General features: G+C 47.9%; 1 protein-coding gene and 1 pseudogene across 1 annotated transcript in view; one reads left to right on the top strand and one right to left on the bottom strand.

Annotated features, from left to right (window-relative positions):
• LOC120909817 overlaps positions 1-7,055 on the bottom strand; it is a 41,055-nt pseudogene extending 34,000 nt beyond the window's left edge.
• The window catches only part of LOC120909737, an 857,992-nt gene that overhangs the window by 667,440 nt on the left and 168,686 nt on the right, over positions 1-21,866 (top strand). The gene's annotated exons all lie outside the window — the stretch shown is intronic.

The following is a 21,866-nucleotide window of genomic DNA, read 5'->3' as shown; positions in this document are numbered from 1 at the left end:
TCATAGGAACTGCATCCCTGAGAAACATCTCGTAAGGGTTGATTTAGGTGGTTGTATAGTATTTGTACTTTTACCTACAGATAAGCTTATAATAAGTGTAGCGCCTGTGTACTTTCAGTACAGGTGCTATTCTAAATTTAAGGGGGATGAGAGAGTTAGTTAGCTCTCATCCGGTTGATTTATCTAAATTGGGTCTTTGTTTCAGCTGGGCTGTGATGTGGGCTCATTCTGTTGTTGCTGGGGTGTTGTTCCACCCCAGGGCACTAGGTGGCAGCAGGCTGTGGAGTCCAGGCTGGGGTTTCTTTCGCCAGCAGCCAATCAGGAGGGGTTTTCCCTCGCGGGGCATGCTGGGGGGAGAGTACTTATGGAGCAGACGCCATTAGGCGGGGTCCTTTTCTGTTCCGGGTGTGGCACCCTCCTTTAGGGTGACCACACATCACAGACCCCGGCGATGCGACCTACTAGGCCGGGGTGCACGTGCTACGCGGTGTTCCTGGCTCCGGGACAATGTTGGCCCGGAGCAACTGACGTTGTGGCGGGGTAATCGACCGGGGGCCCCAAAGTTCTAAAATAAGATCCCAAGCAAGATAGCTGTTCCGTGGGGAGTCAGTAGGGTTGCCACCTTTTCATCAAGCCAAACCCGAACACTTTAGCTGTGCATAACAATTTTTTTTGTAGTTTACACTATAGGATTGTAAAAGACCTGAGGAACCTTTGGGTGTCCCAAGAAAATTTGTATTGCAGCGCATGTAGCATCCCGCGATGAACAGTGGGTGTGGCCAAATTATGGTAAAATGGAAGAAGCTTAAAGGGTTACTATAGGAAAAAAAATGTTCTTTAAAATAACAAACATGTTATACTTACCTCCACTGTGCAGTTTGTTTTGCACAGAGTGGCCCCCGAACCCGGTCTTCTGGGGTCCCTCAGCGGCTGTTTCTGGTCCTCCCCGCAAGAACTCACCACAGTAATGCGAGAGAGCTCCCATGGTGGTGAGTCCTTGCGGTTGCGCTCCCGTGATACAGCGAGCAGCCATAGCCGTTCGCTGTATCACTCGGTCCGCCCCTCGGCGCAGCGTCACTGGACGTGATTGACAGCAGCGCCAGCCAATGGCTGCGCTGCTATTAATCCATCCGCTCTAGCCAATCAGCGACCAGGCTGAGCGGCGAAGAGGATCTCGGGACCGAGTGCGGGACTTTCGAGGGGTCAGCTAAGTAAAACGGGGGCTCGGGGGGCCAGCATCATCAGATGTTTTTTCACCTTAATGCATAGATGCATTAAGGTGAAAAAATGTTTTTCTTTACAACTCCTTTAAGAAGCATAGTAAAACCAAACAAGGTCAGTCTGTCCCTCAGTACAGTCCCCCCAGGTCAGTCTGTCCTCCAGTATAATCCCTCCTTGGTCAGTCTGTCCGCCAGTATAATCCCCCCAGGCCAGTCTGTACGCCAGTTAAAGCCCCCCCACCAATATAATTAGAAGCACTGGAAGCCAACGGGAGGAGAAAGGGAGATAGGAGGACTGGTGCTCCAGGACTGCCACTGATGTGTCCGGGTTTTAGGTGGACTGAAACCCGGACACAGGATCTAAAACCCGAACTGTCCGGGTGAATCCTGGACAGATGGCAACCCTAGGAGTCAGCCTAAGGAGAGCCAAGAGAACCAGGCAATCCAACAGGGCCTCGACAATCCATCGGGGATCAAGGTAACCGGACACTGAGAGGTTGGATGTCAGCAACCTGTCAGTCGGTGACCCAAGAGAGAACTACCTGAGGGAGATTCAGGCACCCATATCACTAAGCAAGATTTTCTACATGATCTGCGTTCTGGGGAAGGGTCTGTGGCAGAGACTTGTTTCCCTCAAGTTCCGAGTGATACCCTGGCTGCCAGGTCGGTGTGGGAGGCCTGTCCAGGTACAGTTATACCCACTCCGGCTGGAGTGGCGACTAAAGTAAAGTGTCGTTGGAAGCAGGACTGCTTCCGTTCTGTTAGGCCTGAATCTGCTATTTCTCCATCTCACCCATCTTTACTGTCTACCTCAAGTTTTACTGTTTACCATGTTGGTAAAATAAAACACAAGAAAAGACACCGGCTGTGTGGACATTCCATCATTGCTCTCATCATCATACCCCTAGATGAACACAGAGTTAACACGCCATCCCAATCTATAACCAGCGGCTCCTGCGGGGGTGAGTGCTACATAAGGCTTACCTGTATATAAAAAAAATATCTCCTAAACCCCACAGTGTGAACCCGGCCTTGTGCTGTGTGTATGTACTGTATGTAGGGCACGCAGTAAAACTCTCCATGTTCCTCTCCTCGCCAAGTGTGGGTCACATGAGAGGCCTGCCCCAGGTGGGTCCTTCTGGGTTATGCTTGGCACCTTGAACAGGCTCACTCATCTTACACACGGGGTAAGTTTTCTCACCAATGCCCTGAAACAAGGGGGAGGCTGCTTTCAGGAATAACTCAACCTTAAGGCAGACCTCCAACTCTCATGTCAATGTACACCTTCCCTATCACAGCCGCATTTAGAAGGGACATGCTGAGCCTATGCCCACTCCACCTGTCCAGCGTATCTCCGCTACCTCACTCCCAGCAACAGAATAGAGTCCCACGATCACCTAGTGCTGACTCCACATGCGCTCTGTTATTTCTTCTTCTTCCGTACCTAGTGCCCAGGCTCTGAACCTCTGAGCACTGATCTGCTCCCGTTTCTATGGGAGACAGGCCATCAGGGGAGATAATTCCGACAACAACTCCCTCGCTCCAAGAGGATGTCCCACCAATTACGGGTACAGGCTGCTTGTAAGATCTCGGTTACCCATGGTAATCACTTGCTTTGTGTTAACTCTTCCAGACCCGTCTTTATACCCCGGTGTGCTTTACTGATCCCAGCACCAGATGACTATGTACAATGTGCCGGCTACTTGCATACGTTTCTTTAGAAACTTCAGACAAGGCCAGGTCAAAGTTACAAAAGCTATACTGAAGAACTTGGTCATTCCAGATAACAAGAGTAACAGTCTTTTTCCTTAAAGTTGTCCCTGCTCCACAGCGGGATTTGGAGCAAACACTCCTTTCCCCAGCGGCAGATACACATTTTGGGAGAGAATGTGGTCGCCCTTCCTCCCCAGCAGCAGATTTACAGTCTGGGAGTGGGAAAGCCGGCCTCCACACCAGTTAGCCTGAGTAGATGATGTGAGGTCCCCAGCTGAAGCACTAACATGGCAGAGGGCTGCTGGCCTTTGCCCTCAACAAACAAAAGATGGATTTTCTGTGGTAGTGGATGGGACTGCGGTCTCCACTGACACAACCCCAGAAAAAGGTCTGGCATTGGCACAGGAGGACATCAGCCTTGCTCTACAAGCACTGGGGGATTTTCAAATAGCAAAAGTGAATGGGACTACAGTATCCACCTGTATACACCAGGGATCCTGGGCAGTTGACCCAAACCCCCAACAGCATGACAGATTGCGCTCAGTTACCCTGTCTCCTCTCCAGCGGCTGAAAGGACTCCAGGAAGAAGGGCCAGACACGCATGTCTCCTTGGCATCGAGTAGTGTGACAGATCTAACCGGGAAAGAGACTTTTGGAGAGGACTGAATGCTAGCCTCTTGCCTTGTGATTATGGGCCCTGGCATTTTGGGGAACAGTGCTCTTTGTGAGCTGTATGCCTGGGGACCCTTGAGATGGTGTTACTTTGGATTCAGGTCCATGTCCCCCCAAGACACACAGACTCTGGGAACCCTGTATATGACATGTTAGAAAGAGTGACTGAGTCATACTGTTGGGACACATACTGTTAGGAGATGCTGATGTCAACTCCAGCCACCTGTGTCTGTTGTCTTCTATAATGTAAATGAGTCTAGTATAACTTCTAAGACTCTTTCACCCATTGTTGTCTGTGCTAATTAACCCTGCAATTGTATGAAGGAGTTATGTGTTGATATGTATGATAATGTGTATTGTAGTTAGGGAGTCACATCGGCTGATTTAAGGGATTAGTTAATTAGCTCTTGTTAATTTATGTTTCTTGTCACAAGTGTATTGTTAGAGTAATGTGAGCAGGAGGGGGGAACCTCCTCTTCTACTGTATACAAGACTTGTATTCTGGTTCTAATAAACAGTCCATGTTCAACAATCAAGTATTGTCTTGTTTGTTGTTGATAGCGGTTGGAATATCCGATATCTAGATTCTGACTGGGAGGAAGTGGTATAAGACGAAAGCACTCAAGCGGAGTGTGGAACGTTTCCATACAGGTGGGTTCTATGAGTGAGGCAGAGGTTGTCTTGGTGAGTAATGCTCTGTATGGGACAATTTGTTTGGGGGTACGGAATGGGTATTGGGGGACTGCAACTACAGACTAGCTTCAAAGCCAACCCGTCTGGGAGTCTCCTCCTGTGTTAGTCCCCTGCCGAAAGAAGAAATATGTGATGGGAGGCCCGTGAAACCCAGCTTACCGTAGAGGTCGGGAAACTCCTTGTTCAGTTTCCCAGGCCCCTCTTATGTGTAAGTCACCCTGCGTCTTTTAGGGGCACACGGTGACCGAGAAAATTATAGATGCTGAGAGCGCGGTTTGGATTAATTCAAATGGGACAGAAATATTGATCAACTCAAGAAATATATGAAGAGGAATTAATACCACCTTTTCAGACTGAAGCCTCATACACACGACTGTTTTCCTCTGCAAAATCCATCAAGAAAAATGCTGGCAGAGCATTTTTGCAGAGAAAAACAGTTGTGTGTATGTTTTTCGTTGAGAAAACTGTCGTGGATCTCGACGAGAAAAAAAGAGAACATGTTCTCTTTTTCCTCGTCGGGAGTCTCAATTTCCTGGTAGTGTTTCTCGTCAGGCTGGTTTACGACGAGAAAAACGTTCGTGTGCATGCTTAGAAACCCGCGCATGCTCAGAATAAAGTATGAGACGGGAGCGCACCTTCGGTAAAAGTAGCGTTCGTAATGGAGATAGCACATTCGTCACGCTGTAACTGACTGAAAAGCGCGAATCGTCTCTCGCCAAACTTTTACTTAACACGCAGTAACATGAGATTAGCAAAAGCAGCCCCAAGGGTGGCGCCAGTGGAATCGAACTTCCCCTTAATAGTGCCGTCGTACGTGTTGTACGTCACCGCGTTTGAGAACGACGAGATTTTGTCTTGACAGTGTGTATGCAAAGAAAGCTTGACAAGAACCTCGTCGAGGAAAAAAACGTTTCTTTTACGACGAGATTCTCGGTCGTGTGTACGAGGCCTGAGAGACTCATGGCAGATGTTAATATAATCAGCAAGGCCCCTGGTTCTGGTGGTCTCCTGCTATTGTCTTTTTTTTAAGATGTTACGTGTTTTCTGCTAAGCATGTCTGCCCCATTGCTAATTGATCTGATTGATCACAACATTGTCTGGGTGGGCATTGGGTCACCTAGGCTGGTTTTAAGTGACTAGTTAATTAGCTCATGTTAATTATGTTTCTGGTTACAGTTTGTATTGTTAGGCTAATATGATTTGGAGGGGGACTGTCTTCCTGTGGGGTACAAAGTATGTGTCCGAGTTTCAATAAACAGTTCCAGTTATCATACAAGCTATTTGTCGGCTAGTCTTGTATCCTGCAGCTATAATATCTGGTATCTATGTCCAGACTGAAGAAAGCTGTATACTGACGGAAGCGCCAAAGCTGGGTGCTGGGACGGTTCCGTGACATACCTCAATCAGGAAAAATAACGAAATACCACATTATGGGCACTAGAAGGAGCTGATCATCATAGGAAATCGCCATTTTAATTAAAATAGGGGGCATGCGTGTCACATTTGTCCAAATAATTTTTTTAGAAACAGACCTGTAAGTGTCTGTGAAATCTTCCACCACAAAATGTACTCAGCCAATGACTAAATTTTTATTGTAAAAGCCCTAAAGGACTGCCCTTTAAGTGGTGGGGTTAACGTGTTTCGCCCTGGAATACGAATTGAGCAAACAGACCTCTTGCAAGAGAATAATAGACCCCTAAGTCTCCATACCACAAAATGTACTCAGCCAATCAGAGGGAATGACTCCATTTTTATTTTTCTCCTGCTATCAATGACCAACACGGTACAACACTTCATCCATGTCTTTGGTGATCTCTGATCTCCTTATGAACTGTTTCTTACATGATGAAGATCAGCCATGGAGTATATCAGGGTGTGCTTCTTCCCCACATGTCCAGCAACATTCATATACAAGACATTTCCCGCACTCACTAATACACCTCGATGGGACCCCTGATGTACAGGAAGATGGGACTTCAGCGATGAACAATTCCCTCATAAAGAACTGGAACGTGGCTTCTCCCCCGTGTGCAATCTCTGATGTTTGTAAAGACTGGACTTCACTGAAAAACATTTCCCGCACTCAGGACAGGAATACGGCTTCTCCCCCGTGTGAGATCTTTGATGTAAGTAAAGACTGGACTTTGCTGAAAAACTTTTCCCGCACTCCTGACAGGAATACGGCTTTTCCCCCGTGTGAGATCTCTGATGTTTGTAAAGACTGGACTTCTCTGAAAAACATTTCCCGCACTCAGGACAAGAATACGGCTTCTCCCCCGTGTGCAACCTCTGATGTGTGTAAAGAGTGGACTTCAGTGAAAAACTTTTCCCACACTCAAGGCAGGAATGTGGCTTCTCCCCTGTGTGAGACCTCAGATGTGTGAAAAGATCTGCCTTCACTGAAAAACATTTGCCGCACTCAGGACAAGAATGTGGCTTCTCCCCTGTGTGAGACCTTTGGTGCCTGCTGAGAATAGATTTCTTTGTAAAACATTTCCCGCACTCAGAACAAGAAAAAGGCTTTTCCCCCGTGTGAGTCCATTGATGTGTGAGAAGCTCTGCTTTTTTTATAAAACCCTTCCCGCAGGTAGAACAGGAATACGGCTTTTCCCCCGTGTGCAGTCGCTGATGGGTGTGAAGATTGGACTTATCTGAAAAACATTTCCCGCACTCAGGACAGGAAAACGGCTTCTCCCCCGTGTGACATCTCTGATGTATGGAAAGAGAGGACTTCTTTGAAAAACATTTCCCGCACTCAGTACAGGAAAACCTCTTATTTGTTGGAAGGATGGCACCGTCCCGCACAGTCTGAGGTTCCTCAGGATAAGAGGAATACGATGGTCCGGCACCGTCCCGCACAGTCTGAGGTTCCTCAGGATAAGAGGAATACGATGGTCCGGCACCGTCCCGCACAGTCTGAGGTTCCTCAGGATAAGAGGAATACGATGGTCCGGCACCGTCCCGCACAGTCTGAGGTTCCTCAGGATAAGAGGAATACGATGGTCCGGCACCGTCCCGCACAGTCTGAGGTTCCTCAGGATAAGAGGAATACGATGGTCCGGCACCGTCCCGCACAGTCTGAGGTTCCTCAGGATAAGAGGAATACGATGGTCCGGCACCGTCCCGCACAGTCTGAGGTTCCTCAGGATAAGAGGAATACGATGGTCTGGCACCGTCCCGCACAGTCTGAGGTTCCTCAGGATAAGAGGAATACGATGGTCCGGCACCGTCCCGCACAGTCTGAGGTTCCTCAGGATAAGAGGAATACGATGGTCCATCTACACTGTGTGGTGCCGGATGGACATTTGAGGTAGTCGGGTTTTCTCCTGGACTATACTGTGTGATGTCCTCATCTTCTACTTTACAGTCTGGAGACAAAGTGAGACAATCCTCTGAGGTTTTCCTCATCTCCCGTCCATCTACTGAAATAGAAATACAAAGATTATTACTAGACATGAGCTGATTGGTTCCCCTAACCAACCAAGATAAAGACCAGGTGGATCCTGAAGACCACCCTCATTGGGTTATTGACACCTCCCTCATTATCACTTTCTGTTTAAGGTTCCAAAGTTGTAGGAATCTCCATAAATCCAGTCTAGAGACATAAATTGTGTCTGCAGCACAGAGAAGGAAGATTATCCGAGAGAAATACAGGAATACAGGACGGGGAACACAGCTCAGGAAAGTGACCAGGGGATTACAGGCTGATATCACCCAGTCCCCGCCCTCCTCTGGACCAATCAGTGAGCAGTATGGGTGGAGGAATGGATTTAGTGTTAATGACCCACCTGTGCTGATCTCTGTAGGAGTGTCCTCCTCTATAAATGTCCCTGTTATTCCATCCTTCTCCATAGACTGCTGATCATCCCTCACATATGTCTCTTCTTCTTCTGATTTCACCTCAAATTCTATATCGATTGGATCTCCACTCTAAACCAAGAGAATGAGAGAGAATATCATCTGTAAGATATAAACTTACATACAAAATCCACACATCATCTCCACCAGTCCATGTTCTAGATGCTCCGCCCCACCGACCTTGTAACAGTGGGGGATGGTGTGACCTTCCTGTGTGGAATCCCGGGAATACAGATGACGGGGACATCTCTCTGGTGGGTTTCTGTAGCTAGATGACTCCACCATGGTGTCCTGGTACAGATCTTTGTGTTCTTCCTCCATCACCCCATCCTCATCATCCTCCTCTTTTATCTCTTCTTTAACTACAATATTATAATCCCAGAGGTTTCCACTCTGAATATAGAATAAAAATGACATCAATGGTAACAATGCAGATAATGTACAGATCCTAATGATACTATCAGTGATTGTTCCTCATCTACCTGATGATGGTGGGGGATGGTGTGACCTTCCTGTGTGGAATCCCGGGAATACAGAGGACGGGGACATCTCTCTGGGGGGTTCCTGGTATTAGGTGGCTCCATCATATCATTGTGTCCTTCTGAAAACTCCTCCATCACTCCATACTCCTCATACTCCTCTTTATACTCTTCTTTAATATCAATATTATTATTGTCAAGGTTTTCACCCTTAAAATATATCATAAAAAAAATATTGTAACTAAATGGCTTGAGTATAAACCTTTCCCACCAATAATTGTTCCTCATTTACCTGATGATGGTGGGGGATGGTGTGACCTTCCTGTGTGGAATCCCGGGAATACAGAGGACGGGGACATCTCTCTGGTGGGTTCCCATTACTGGATCCATCTGTAGGAAACACACACACTGACTGAATACATTGTTTCTATGTGTTTATCAGATGATGGGGGATCTAGGTGGAGCCTCCGTACTGCTCTCTCCTTTACAATAAAGTCTCCTCTTACCCGGTGATGTGAGGGGCGGCTGATTGTCCATCATGACGTCCTTGTAGAGATCCTTGTGTCCTTCTAAATACTCCCACTCCTCCATGGAGAAATAGACAGTGACATCCTGACACCTTATAGGAACCTGACACACACAATGATACAGTCACCATCCAGACACACCCCTTGTGTTGAACCTTCACAGACATCAGGTAGAGCTGGGCGATTTTTCTCCCCCAAAAAATCAAAGATTTAAAAAAAACAAAAAACTTGATTCACGATTCGAATCAAGTTTTTTTTTTTGATGGACACCGTTTTCGGTCCTGGGGAGCTGCTGGCATGAGTCTTTAAGCGAGGATGCGGCTTCGGCCTAGTCCGTGGCGTCTGGCCTCGCAGACTAGGCCGAACCTGCGGCCTTGTCTAAAAACTCCTGCCCGCAGCTCCTCAGGACCTGCGCGGTCTCAATAAAAAATATCGATTTGACCTTGCAACTCGATTCAAATCGATTTTTTCCCCCCAGCCCTAACATCAGGAATAGTTATTATACCTCAATCTATCTACATATACAGGATTTATATAGTGCCAATTTAGCACTTTACAATATATATATTGGCAGAGAGGGGTGGAGGACCTGAATGGAGAGCAGTGGAGGGATTGGCAGAGAGGGGTGGAGGACAATGAATGGAGAGCAGTGGAGGGATTGGCAGAGAGGGGTGGAGGACACTGAATGGAGACCAGTGGAGGGATTGGCAGAGAGGGGTGGAGGACAATGAATGGAGAGCAGTGGAGGGATTGGCAGAGAGGGGTGGAGGACAATGAATGGAGAGCAGTGGAGGGATTGGTAGAGAGGGGTGGAAGACACTGAATGGAGGGATTGGCAGAGAGGGGTGGAGGACCTGAATGGAGGCCAATGGAGGGATTGGCAGAGAGGGGTGGAGGACCTGAATGGAGACCAGTGGAAGGATTGGCAGAGAGGGGTGGAAGACCTGAATGGAGGCCAGTGGAGGGATTGGCAGAGAGGGGTGGAGGACAATGAATGGAGAGCAGTGGAGGGATTGGCAGAGAGGGGTGGAGGACGATGAATGGAGAGCAGTGGAGGGATTGGTAGAGAGGGGTGGAGGACCTGAATGGAGAGCAGTGGAAGGATTGGCAGAGAGGGGTGGAGGACCTGAATGGAGAGCAGTGGAGGGATTGGCAGAGAGGGGTGGAGGACAATGAATGGAGAGCAGTGGAGGGATTGGTAGAGAGGGGTGGAGGACCTGAATGGAGAGCAGTGGAGAGATTGGTAGAGAGGGGTGGAGGACCTGAATGGAGAGCAGTGGAGGGATTGGCAGAGAGGGGTGGAGGACCTGAATGGAGAGCAGTGGAGGGATTGGCAGAGAGGGGTGGAGGACAATGAATGGAGAGCAGTGGAGGGATTGGTAGAGAGGGGTGGAAGACACTGAATGGTTGGGATTGGCAGAAAGGGGTGGAGGACCTGAATGGAGGCCAGTGGAGGGATTGGCAGAGAGGGGTGGAGGACCTGAATGGAGACCAGTGGAAGGATTGGCAGAGAGCGGTGGAGGACCTGAATGGAGGCCAGTGGAGGGATTGGCAGAGAGGGGTGGAGGACAATGAATGGAGAGCAGCAGAATTCATAATAGACTAAAGGGGGAGGAGCCTGTGTAAAGGTCGGCCAGTGAGGAGAAAGTTGCAGTGGACGAGGCGGGAAATAATCACGGAGTGAATAAGTTGTTTTGTGGTGCCGTTAGTCAGTAAGGAGAATTCTGGTGATGTTGCGGAGGGAAGATGTAGTCAGTGATTGGATGTGGGGGCTGTAGGAGAGGACATCGTCTAGGATTACACCTAACATCATGGCATGTGTGGAGGGACCAATGGTTGTGCCGTTGATCTCAATGGGTGGAGGGGGTCAGGGAGGAGGAAATACAAGCTCAGTTTTGAGTTGGAGGAAGTGTCGTCACATCCATACCGATATGTCATTCAGTAAGTTTGAGATCCGTGAGGAGATGGAGGAGGTGAGTTGAGGAATGGAGAGATAGATCTGGGTGTCGTCGGCATAGAGGTGGTATTGGAAGCCATGGGAGGTTATCAACTGACCCCGGGAAGAGGTATAGAGAGACAAATGGAGGGGCCCAAGGACAGAGTCTTGGGGGTACCCAACAGAAAGAGAAGAGGGAGCGGAGGAGATGTTATGTGTGACAATGATATAGGTAGGAGGAGAACCAGGAAAGAGCAGAATCATGGAGGCCAAGGGAGTGGAGTTTGTTGAGGAAGAGGATGGACATGACGGGGTTACTGGGTGTAAATAGAAGATAAGATCTTATTACCTCCTCTGCTGCCGATTCCAGCGACGTCTCCTCTCTAATTCCTCCCGACTCACCTCTCACCTGAAACTTCCTGTCTGTCCCTGACATCACTTCCTGTCTGGGTAGATATGAGATTACCATCTTGTGGAGCTCAGAAAAACTGCAGTATCAAGAAATGTCTTATAAGAGTGGTGGAGGTTTAACAAGCAGCCTGTAGCGCGATTGGTGGGACACCCTCATGTAGTGAGGGGGTTGTTGTCAGGATTATCTACCCTGGCGATCCGTCTCGCATAACAACGGGAGCAGATCAGCGCTCAGAGGCTCCCAGCCTGGGCACTAGTTAGAGAAGAAGAGAGCGCACATGGAGTCAGTGCTGGTGATCGGTGGGACTCTATTCTGTTGCTGGGAGTGAGGTAGCGGAGATACGCTGGACAGGTGCAGTGGGCATAGGCTCAGCATGTCCCTCCTAAATGTGGTTGGAGGTCTGCCTTAGGGTTGAGTTATCCCTGAAAGTCACCTCCCCCTTGTCCGGGGGCATTGATGAACACAGCACAGTAAACTTACCTCATGTGTAAGGCGAGTGACCCTGTTCAAGGTGCCCAGAACCCACCCCGGGGTAGGCCTCTCATCTGACCCACACTTGGCGCTACGGTGACCACGTGTCCCGGATTTCCCCGGGACAGTCACGCATTTTGCAGGTTTGTCCCGGGCACCTTCATTCCAGGACAATACAGTGTCCCGGGAATTAAACTGACACAGCCACCCCCCCCCCCCCCCCCGGGCCAATCTGATACCCCCAAAAAAGGCCGCCATATCACTGCTTTACTCACTGACAGTACTTGTCCTTCCCGGGAATGCCTGGAAGAGCACAATCCCACCCCTGCTTGTGATTGGAGAAATCTTAAATCCCGCCTCTTGTGTCCAATCACTGTGCTGTGATTCGTTACAGCACAAACTGATTTTTGGGAAGGGAGGGTGTCCCTGAATGGTAGTTTAGAAATGTGGTCACCCTACTTGGCACCCAATGAGGAGGGGAAGATGGAGAGAGTGTCACCCACGTGCCCTACATACACACAGCACAAGGCCGGGTTCACACTGTGGGGTTAAATTACTAAACGCTAATAGACTGCGCACTTTGTAAGTTCAGTTGCTCCAAAACGTAGTAAATGAGTGAAAGCTCTGCTGATTACCATCATCCAATCATGTGTAAGCAAAAATACTGTTTATCTGAATTTTCCTTGAATGTGATTGGGTATTCCGGCTGATATAGGATAGACCTGTCATCCGCACTGCCTATCCATCACCTCACTTCATAGTGCGCAAACCCAGGTCAGCCTCATCGCTGCTGCATTGCTGAATGGCTGTGCAGCAATGCCGGTTTCTGAAATACCAGCCAATGAGGCTGTAGCAATGTTCCTGCATGTGGTTAGCCCTCCTGTTTTTGTGCGTTTGCAAAATTAAATCTGGATGAAGTCCAGGGACAAATTTTAGTCCCAGCCCTGCCTGGCCTTAAAGACTCTCCACTGGTTATCCGTGAAGGATCGGGTTACATTCAAGACCCTCTTCCTCACCCACAAATACACACAAGGAAACGCGCCTCAATATTTATGCGAGAAAATAAAACGCTACACCACTAATCGGGCCCTCAACAAATCAAAATCTCCTCCACATCCCACATCCACATCCAAGTCCCGCTACAAATCTAAAGGAGAGCAAAGATTCGCAGTCCAAGGACCACGGCTATGGGACGCTCTACCCATGAACATCCGCATGGAAGAAAACCATCGGGCCTTCAGGAAAAAACTTCAGACTCATTTCTTCTGAAGGACCTGGACGAAATGGGACAAAGCACCTTGAGGCGATTCAGTTCGCATTCGTAGCGCTATACAAGTCTCTCACTCACTCACCCCAGGACTCCCATTCATTCAATGGCAGAAATTCAGCAAGAAGAGCCCCGGATCCTCTTCCCAGCTGCCTCCATATTATTGAGCCCATACTGGCTCCTGTTATCTCTACATGTCTGTTTCAGAGGCCAAGACTGACTTTTTTGCCTCTGCCCATTGACCCGGACACCCGTGACCCACTGGGGTCTACTCCTTGGGTTTTTCAGAAAATCTATAAACAATTTATGTTTTATGATCTCTGCGCTGTTTTTGTTTACAGGCATCAGTCTATCCGGTATAAGTGTTTTATTTCAGTTTGTATTTCCTTTTCCTCTAATACTGCTTTATTCTCGTTTCTCTCAGTGCTCTTCAGGTGATCCTATACCAGCACTGCAATAGTTTGCAGTACTCTATGATTAAGTGGCATGCACAGCCACGATACGCGTGAGGGAAGTGAGCTGTTGGTGACGTCGTCTCCGCTCTCAGCCGGGAGTGGAGATACTACTGTGTTTGATGTCTGATGTTTGAGATCCTTAACTGAAATGTGAGTGTTTACTATGTCTATATTAAAATTATGCTGCCGTTTTTACACTATTGTGAGCGTTATTCCTTCCATATGTGCCTTATGGGGAGTCATTGATTCAAATGAAGAGGGGCTTGTACACTGGCTAAGCGCTGCCTTTGTGGAGTGAAGCTGATCTGCAACGCTGCTGCATTTGGAGGGAAAGAGGAGCTGCCATTGGAAATTCACATAAGGCTTATTTTAAGCCTCTGAGGCCCCGTACTCACGACCAAACATGTCTGCTGAAACTGGTCCGCAGACCAGTTTCAGCAGACATGTTTGGCCGTGTGTTGGCCCGAGCGGACCATTTTGGGACGGATCGGACAGGTTTCCAGCGGACAACTGTTTCCCGGACTTGTTTTAAAACAGTCCGCTGGAAACCTGTCCGCCCGGACATGTACGGTCGTCTGTACAGACCTACCGTACATGTCCTGCCGCCCGCATCCCTCGCATGCGTCGAATGACTTCGACGCATGCGTGGAAGCATTTTTAAGGCGGCCCGCCCACGTCGCCGCGTCATTGTCGCGGCGACACCGCGTCATCGACGCGGCGACACCGCGGACACGCCCCGCGTAATGTTTACGCGCGGGCTTCTGTTCGATGGTGTGTATAGCCATCGAACAGAAGTCCCCGGGCAGTCCCCGGCCAGACATGTCCGATGGAAACGGTCTGCAGACCGTTTTCATCGGACATGTCCTGCCGTGAGTACTCGGCCTTAGAGGTAAGAGGCTGGTGAGACTGGGCACGTGGGGAGTGAAGCACTTTCTGAGCTAGTTCTCAGCACTGCACATTTGGAAAACGTTGTGGACTTTACTTTTTACATATTTTTTTTGCATGTTTGGATTTTTGATCCTTTTTTTTTTTTTAATTTTGCACTTTCAATGCATTTTTGCACAATTGCATGAAGATATTTATTATTTTTATTGTTTATATTGGACTCATTTTGCACATCCAGTGCCGTTTGCTGAATTTAGTTTCAATGTATGGATGCACCCGATTAGCACTTATTTAATTGATCCGGAATTTTGCACCTTTAATGCGTTTTTGCACAATTGCATGAAGATATATCTATATTTGTTTACATTGGACTCATTTTGCACATCCAGTGCCGTTTGCTTGAATTTATTTTCAATGTATGGATGCACCTGATTAGCACTTATTACCTATCATGCACCTTAGTGCTGCACATTTTTGATGTTGTATTTTGTCATGCACTTAGTGCACGGAAATTGCATGGGATTTTAGATTATTTATTTACTAATTATTATTCTTAATTAGCGAGCGCCCCAACACATTACCTTCAAATAATAGTTTGAAGGCATTTCATATAATGTGTTCTATTGCCTCATAGTTCCTGCTAAGCTATATCTAGTTTATGTTTTTTATTTTCTATGGCTTACAATTACCCCCCCAGTAGGACCCCGGGACCAGCAGACACTCCATGCGCTTAACACGACTACCCCCCCTTAGGACCAGCAGTGCATGAGCACGCACTGTACATTTTCTAGACCGGTATATATTTTAGAGATTTTTTTTACCTATCCGGTGGTTTATTTCTGCCACCTAGTGGCCTGTCATTTTTTATTAGGATGGTGGTTTCCTTCTCCTACTGTTCCGATTTATTTTTCTCTTCTGAACTGGATCTCCTCACTTGCTTCCTCTCCTCTATTCTTTTATTTCTGCTTACTCCCCCCCCCCCCCCCCCCTAATTCTCTTGTGTCTTTTTCTATTGAGCGAACCTTGTCACAAACCTCGTCAAGTGCTGGCTAGGTCATGGAAAACCCAAATTTTTCTCTTTTTTTTTTACTATAGGCATGATGTCCCATTAACACATTGCATATCTTCCTTTAATTGCAGGGGCTTTAACACCCCCGAAAACAGAAGTCAGATACTATCCCACTTTCACAAAGCCCGTTCTCAAATCTTACTCCTACAGGAGAGGGTGGGGGATTCAGACACCCTCTTCTGATCATAAACGTTCGCTTCACGCAGATGATCTACTGGTATATATCCAGCAACCGCACACGTCTCTACCTTCCTTAATGCAAGAATTCCACAGGTTCCGGGAATTCAGTAACTCTCCGTTGGCTAACAGTAAAGGATCGGGTTACTTTCAAGACCCTCTGCCTCACTCACAAATGCACACAAGGAAACGCTCCGCAATACCCAATGCAGGGGTGTATTTAGGTTTTGTGCTGCCCAAGGCCTGGTGAAACTCGCGCACCCCCTACTTTATATATGACGCACCCCTTCCTTTTTAAGACTTGTCCTGTCATTTTCATGGGATAAGGACAGAGGGACAGGGTGGGATGAGCACAGGGGGACAGGGTGGGATGAGCACAGGGGGACAGGGTGGGATGAGCACAGGGGGACAGGGTGGGATGAGGACAGGGGGACAGGGTGGGATGAGGACAGGGGGACAGGGTGGGATGAGCACAGGGGGACAGGGTGGGATGAGCACAGGGGGACAGGGTGGGATGAGGACAGGGGGGCAGGGTGGGATGAGGACAGGGGGACAGGGTGGGATGAGGACAGGGGGACAGAGCACACACAGGAACATTGAGCCAAGAGGGGGGAGGAGCCGAAGAGTGACTGCGTATTGCAATCAGTGGAGAGAGAGGGACGGCTGCACTGTAGCCGAATGACGCTGCGGGACCCCAGGCGGCAGATGTCCCGGGTGACTGCGCCACTTTGCGGGGGGCGCCTTTTTCGCCGCCCCCCGCAAAGTGCCGCCCTAGGCCTGGGCCTTGTCGGCCTAGGCCATAATACATCTCTGACCCAATGCGAGAAAATAAAGCACTACACCCCCTGAGCCCTCCGATCAACTAACCAAAACCTCCTCCACATCCCCAAGACCCGCTACAAATCAAAAGGAGAATGAAGATTCGCAGTCCAAGGACCACGGCTATGGAACGCTCTACCTACAGACATCCGCATGGAAGAAAACCGTCTGGCCTTCAGGAAGAAGCTTAAGACCCGCCTCTTCTGACAAGGCCGAGACTGGCTGGAAAAAGCGCCTTGAGGCCATTTAGATCGCATTTGCAACGCTATACAAGTTACTCACTCAGATAAATAGGATTGTTTGTTACCAACTCTAGAGGGGGAACTCATAAGTGTTTTTTATCGGGTGGGGGGTATCTGACTGTTTTTGCTAGTGGCTTTTTTCACTTTCTTCTCGGTTTTTTTGTCAGTGTGTTTTCTTTCGCACTTTCACCATAAACCTCTAAACTGATAACCAGTGAAGTCTTTTAACCACTTAAGGACCGCCTCCTGCACATATACGTCGGCAGAATGGCACGGCTGGGCACAAGCACGTACAGGTACGTCCTCTTTAAGTGCCCAGCCGTGCCGATCCGAAGCTCCGTGACCGCCGCACCCGTGGACCCGAACGCCGCTGGAGTCCCGCGATCGGTCCCCGGAGCTGAAAAACGGGGAGAGCTGTGTGTAAACACGGCTTCCCCGTTCTTCACTGTGGCGCCGTCATTGATCGTGTGTTCCCCAATACAGTATAAGGAACCACAATCAATGACGTCACACCTACAGCCACACCCCCCTACAGTTAGAAACAGAGATGAGGTCACACTTAACCACAAGGGGGCGCTGAAGGGGTTATCTACCAAACTGCAATTGCTATTTTTACATGAATCAGTGCATTTTTAATGCATTTTTTGCTGTGAAAATGACAATGGTCCCAAAAATGTGTCAAAATTGTCCGAAGTGTCCACCATAATGTCGCAGCCACGAAAAAAACGCAGAGGTGATCAAATACCACCAAAAGAAAGCTCTATTTGTGGGGAAAAAAAGGACGTCAATTTTGTTTGGGAGCCACATCGCACGACCGCGCAATTGTCAGTTAAAGCGACGCAGTGCCGAATCGCAAAACCTGGCCGGGTCCTTTACCTGCCTAAAGGTCCGGGTCTTAAGTGGTTAGAAGCGTCTCCTATGAGCAATTCCACGGTACGGAAGTTTGTAGTCATTGCACCAACACACAATTTTTTTTTTCCACTCAATACATTTTTTTTTATTATTATAATTATACTTCTAACACAATTGCAGTCATAAAATCCGGAAACAGTAAAAGACAGAAATCCAACTGGTCGGGAAAATGACTCGTCCGAAATGTGGAGAGCTATAATACTTGGTGCCATCCAAAGGACAAATACTGTATTTTCCAATTCCAAAATTGTTTGTTTAATTAACGAATGTTCTTCGATGCGTCCTGTCCTCACGAAGTGTCTCAAGGCGTGTTGGAAACCGATGAAGGCATCTAAGGGGTCTTTTACTACAAAACTTGATGAACGAACGCGAGAAGCACTTGCCGAGGAATGAATAATTCTGGTCGTACTTTAGTACAGTGATTTCCTATGATCATCGGCTCCATCTAGTGACTATTAGGTAGATTCAGTAAGAGTTAGGCCAACTTATCAGTAGATAAGCCGACCTAACTCGGAATCTTCGCCGACCTAAGTTTAAGTGTATTCTCAAACAGAGATACGCTTAAACACATCTAAGATAGGACGGCTTGCGCCGTCCTATCTTAGATTGCAATGTTTCGGATGGCCGCTAGGTGGCGCTTCCATTGCGGTCGGCGTAGAATATGTAAATGAGCAGATACGCCGATTCACGAACGTACGCCCGGCCGACGCAGTACTTTTACGCCGTTTACGTTAGAGATAGGCCACCTAAAGTTAGAGCTTAGCCCTAGTTGGAATAGTAATGTTAAGTATGGCTGCCGTTCCCGCGTCAAAATTCGAATTTTTTACGTCGTTTGCGTAAGTCGTCCGTGAATCGGGATTTACGTCGTTTACGTCCACGTCAAAATCAATAGGCCCGTGCGGCTTACTTAGCCGCAATGCACACTGGGAAATGTAGGCGCCCGGCGCATGCGCAGTTCGTACAAAACGTAAGGTCAAGCCCCATCAACATAATACACGCCCCCCTCAAACATATTTGAATTAGGCGCCCTTACGCCCGCCGATTTAGGCTACGCCGCCGTAACTTAGCAGGTAAGTACATTGTGAATCGTGTACTTGCCTCGCTAACTTACGGCGGCGTAGCCTAAACACACTAAGCTAGTTTAGGCCATTGTGTGTGAATCTACCTATATAATGGCAGAAATGGTGCAATACGGCCACTAGATGGAGCCGATGGTCAAAGGAAATCACTGTAGAAAATACAATTTCCAAAATTCGTCACAGTTGGGCGATAGCTGGTCATATTGGTTCAACAAATTCCTAAAAACTAGCTTACACCACAAAATTTACAATAGGCAATGACTCTAGTCTAGTTTCTTCCATGATGAAGATCAGCCATGGAGTATATGTGAGGTGTATATCAGGGTGTGCTTCTTCCCCACATGTCCAGCAACATTCATATACAAGACATTTCCCGCACTCACTAATACACCTCGAGGGTTGTGTGGGACCTCTGATGTACAGGAAGACAGGACTTCAGTGAGAAACAATTCCCTCGCTGCAGACAGGAGCGTTACTTCTCCTCCGAATGCAATTTCTGATGTCTGTAAAGAGTCGATGCCTGTGAAAAACATTTCCCGCACTCAGAACAGGAATACGGCTTCTCCCATGTGTGAGATATCTGGTGGTTATAAAGACTGGACTTATCTGAAAAACATTTCCCGCACTCAGGACAGGAATATAGATTCTCCTCTGCGTGAGATCTCTGATGAGCGTGAAGACCAGACTTCTCTGAAAAACATTTTCCGCACTCGGGACAGGAATACGGCTTCGCCCCCGTGTGAGATCTCTGATGTGCGACAAGCTCTGATTTTTTTCCAAAACATTTCCCGCACTCATAACAGGAATACGTCTTTACTCCCCCGTGCAATCTCTGATGCTTGTCCCGACTGGACTTCTGTGAAAAATGCCTTCCACACTCAGCACAGGGAAACAGCTTCTCCCCCGTGTGGCACCTTTGGTGCCTGTTGAGATTGGACTTCTCCGAAAAACATTTTCCGCACTCAGGACAGCAATACGGTTTTTCCCCCGTGTGGGACCTCTGATGTGTGACAAGTTCCGATTTTTGCACAAAACATTTCCCACAATCATGGCAGGAAAACGGCTTCTCACCCGTGTGCAGTCTCTGATGTTTGTAAAGATTGCACTTAAAGGAAAAACCTTTCCCGCACTCAGGACAAGAATAGGGCTTCTCCCCCGTGTGGGATGCCCGATGTATGGAAAGATAGGCCTTCTTCGAAAAACATTTCCTGCACTCAGGGCAGGAATACGGCTTCTCACCCGTGTGACATCTTTCATGCTCATTAAGAGCGTATTTAAAACGGAAACCCTTCCCGCACACAGAACAGGAAAACCTCTTATCTGTTGGAAGGACGGCACCGCCCCCCACAGTCTGAGGTTTCTCGGGATAAGAATACGATGGTCCAGCGCCGTCCCTCACAGTCTGAGGTTTCTCAGGATAAGAGGAATACGATGGTCCGGCACCGTCCCTCAGAGTCTGAGGTTTCTCAGGATACATCGGTCCATCTACACTGTGTGGTGCCGGATGGACATTTGAGGTAGTCTGGTTTTCTCCTGGACTATACTGTGTGATGTCCTCATCTTCTACTTTACAGTCTGGAGACAAAGTGAGACAATCCTCTGAGGTTTTCCTCATCTCCCGTCCATCTACTAAAATAGAAATACAAAGATTATTACTACACATCAGCTGATTGGTTCCCCTAAACCACAACTGGCTGAGCCCCACCAGAGGTCAGAGAGTGAGGATGGGGGGGAGAAGAACCAAGATGAAGACTGGACTGATCCTGAAGACCTCCATCATGGGGTTATTGACTCCTCCCCCTCATTATCACTTTCTGTTTAAAGCATCCAAACCATTTCTCATTTTAGACTCCACTGTATGTAAATCTTTGGCTTTAGGACCACTATAAGGTGAGGGAAGAACCTAATATTGGGGGAATCTGTATACGAGTTATTGTGACACCCACCCGTAGTTCCCCGGAATATGTTTCTGCCCTTTTTTGAATATGGTACCACATTGGCTTGTCTCCAATAATTTAAATACTATTAATGTTAGGCTGACCGACCTGTAACTACAGGTCGGTCAGCCTAACATTAATAGTATGTAGGAATTTGCCTCTAACCTTTTTCGAATATTGGTACCACATTTTACTGCCAACATGAGCCCCACCCTACTCTGGGCCTGTCAATGATCAGTATGGAGACAGGGATAGATTTTCGCCTTTATGACCCACCTGTCCTGATCTCGGTAGGAGTGTCCTCCTCTATATATATCCTCATTATTTCATCCTCCTCCATAGACTGCTGATCATCCTCAACATCTTCTTCTTCTGTTTTAACCTCTGCTCTTATATTTATCAGATCTTCACCCTAAACCAAGAGAAGGAAAGAAAATATAATCTTGTAAGGTCTATAGATCTTCTCCATGAGTCACTTTCCTGATCGAGACGCTCCGTCCCACCAACCTTATGGTGAGGGATGGTGTGACCTTCCTGTGTGGAATCCCGGGAATACAGAGGACGGGGACATCTCTCTGGTGGGTTCCCATTACTGGACCCATCTGTAGGAAACACACACACTGACTGAATACATTGTTTCTATGTGTTTATCAGATGATGGGGGATCTAGGTGGAGCCTCCGTACTGCTCTCTCCTTTACAATAAAGTCTCCTCTTACCCGGTGATGTGAGGGGCGGCTGATTGTCCATCATGACGTCCTTGTAGAGATCCTTGTGTCCTTCTAAATACTCCCACTCCTCCATGGAGAAATAGACAGTGACATCCCGACACCTTATAGGAACCTGACACACACAATGATACAGTCACCATCCAGACACATACATAGTTGGTAAGGCTAAAAACAGACATCAGCCCATCAAGTCCAACCTATGTGTGTGATTATATGTACGTATTACATTGTATATCCCTGCATCTTGTGGTCGTTCAGGTGATTATCTAAAAAAAAATATTTTTAATTAAATTAACGACGCTCCCCACTGAGA

This window comes from Rana temporaria, chromosome 8 (genome assembly GCF_905171775.1).
Source record: "Rana temporaria chromosome 8, aRanTem1.1, whole genome shotgun sequence".
In the NCBI taxonomy this organism is placed as follows: Eukaryota; Metazoa; Chordata; class Amphibia; order Anura; family Ranidae; genus Rana; species Rana temporaria.
The sequence above is the reverse complement of the archived record's forward strand: the minus strand, read 5'-3'. Positions and strand labels throughout refer to the sequence as shown.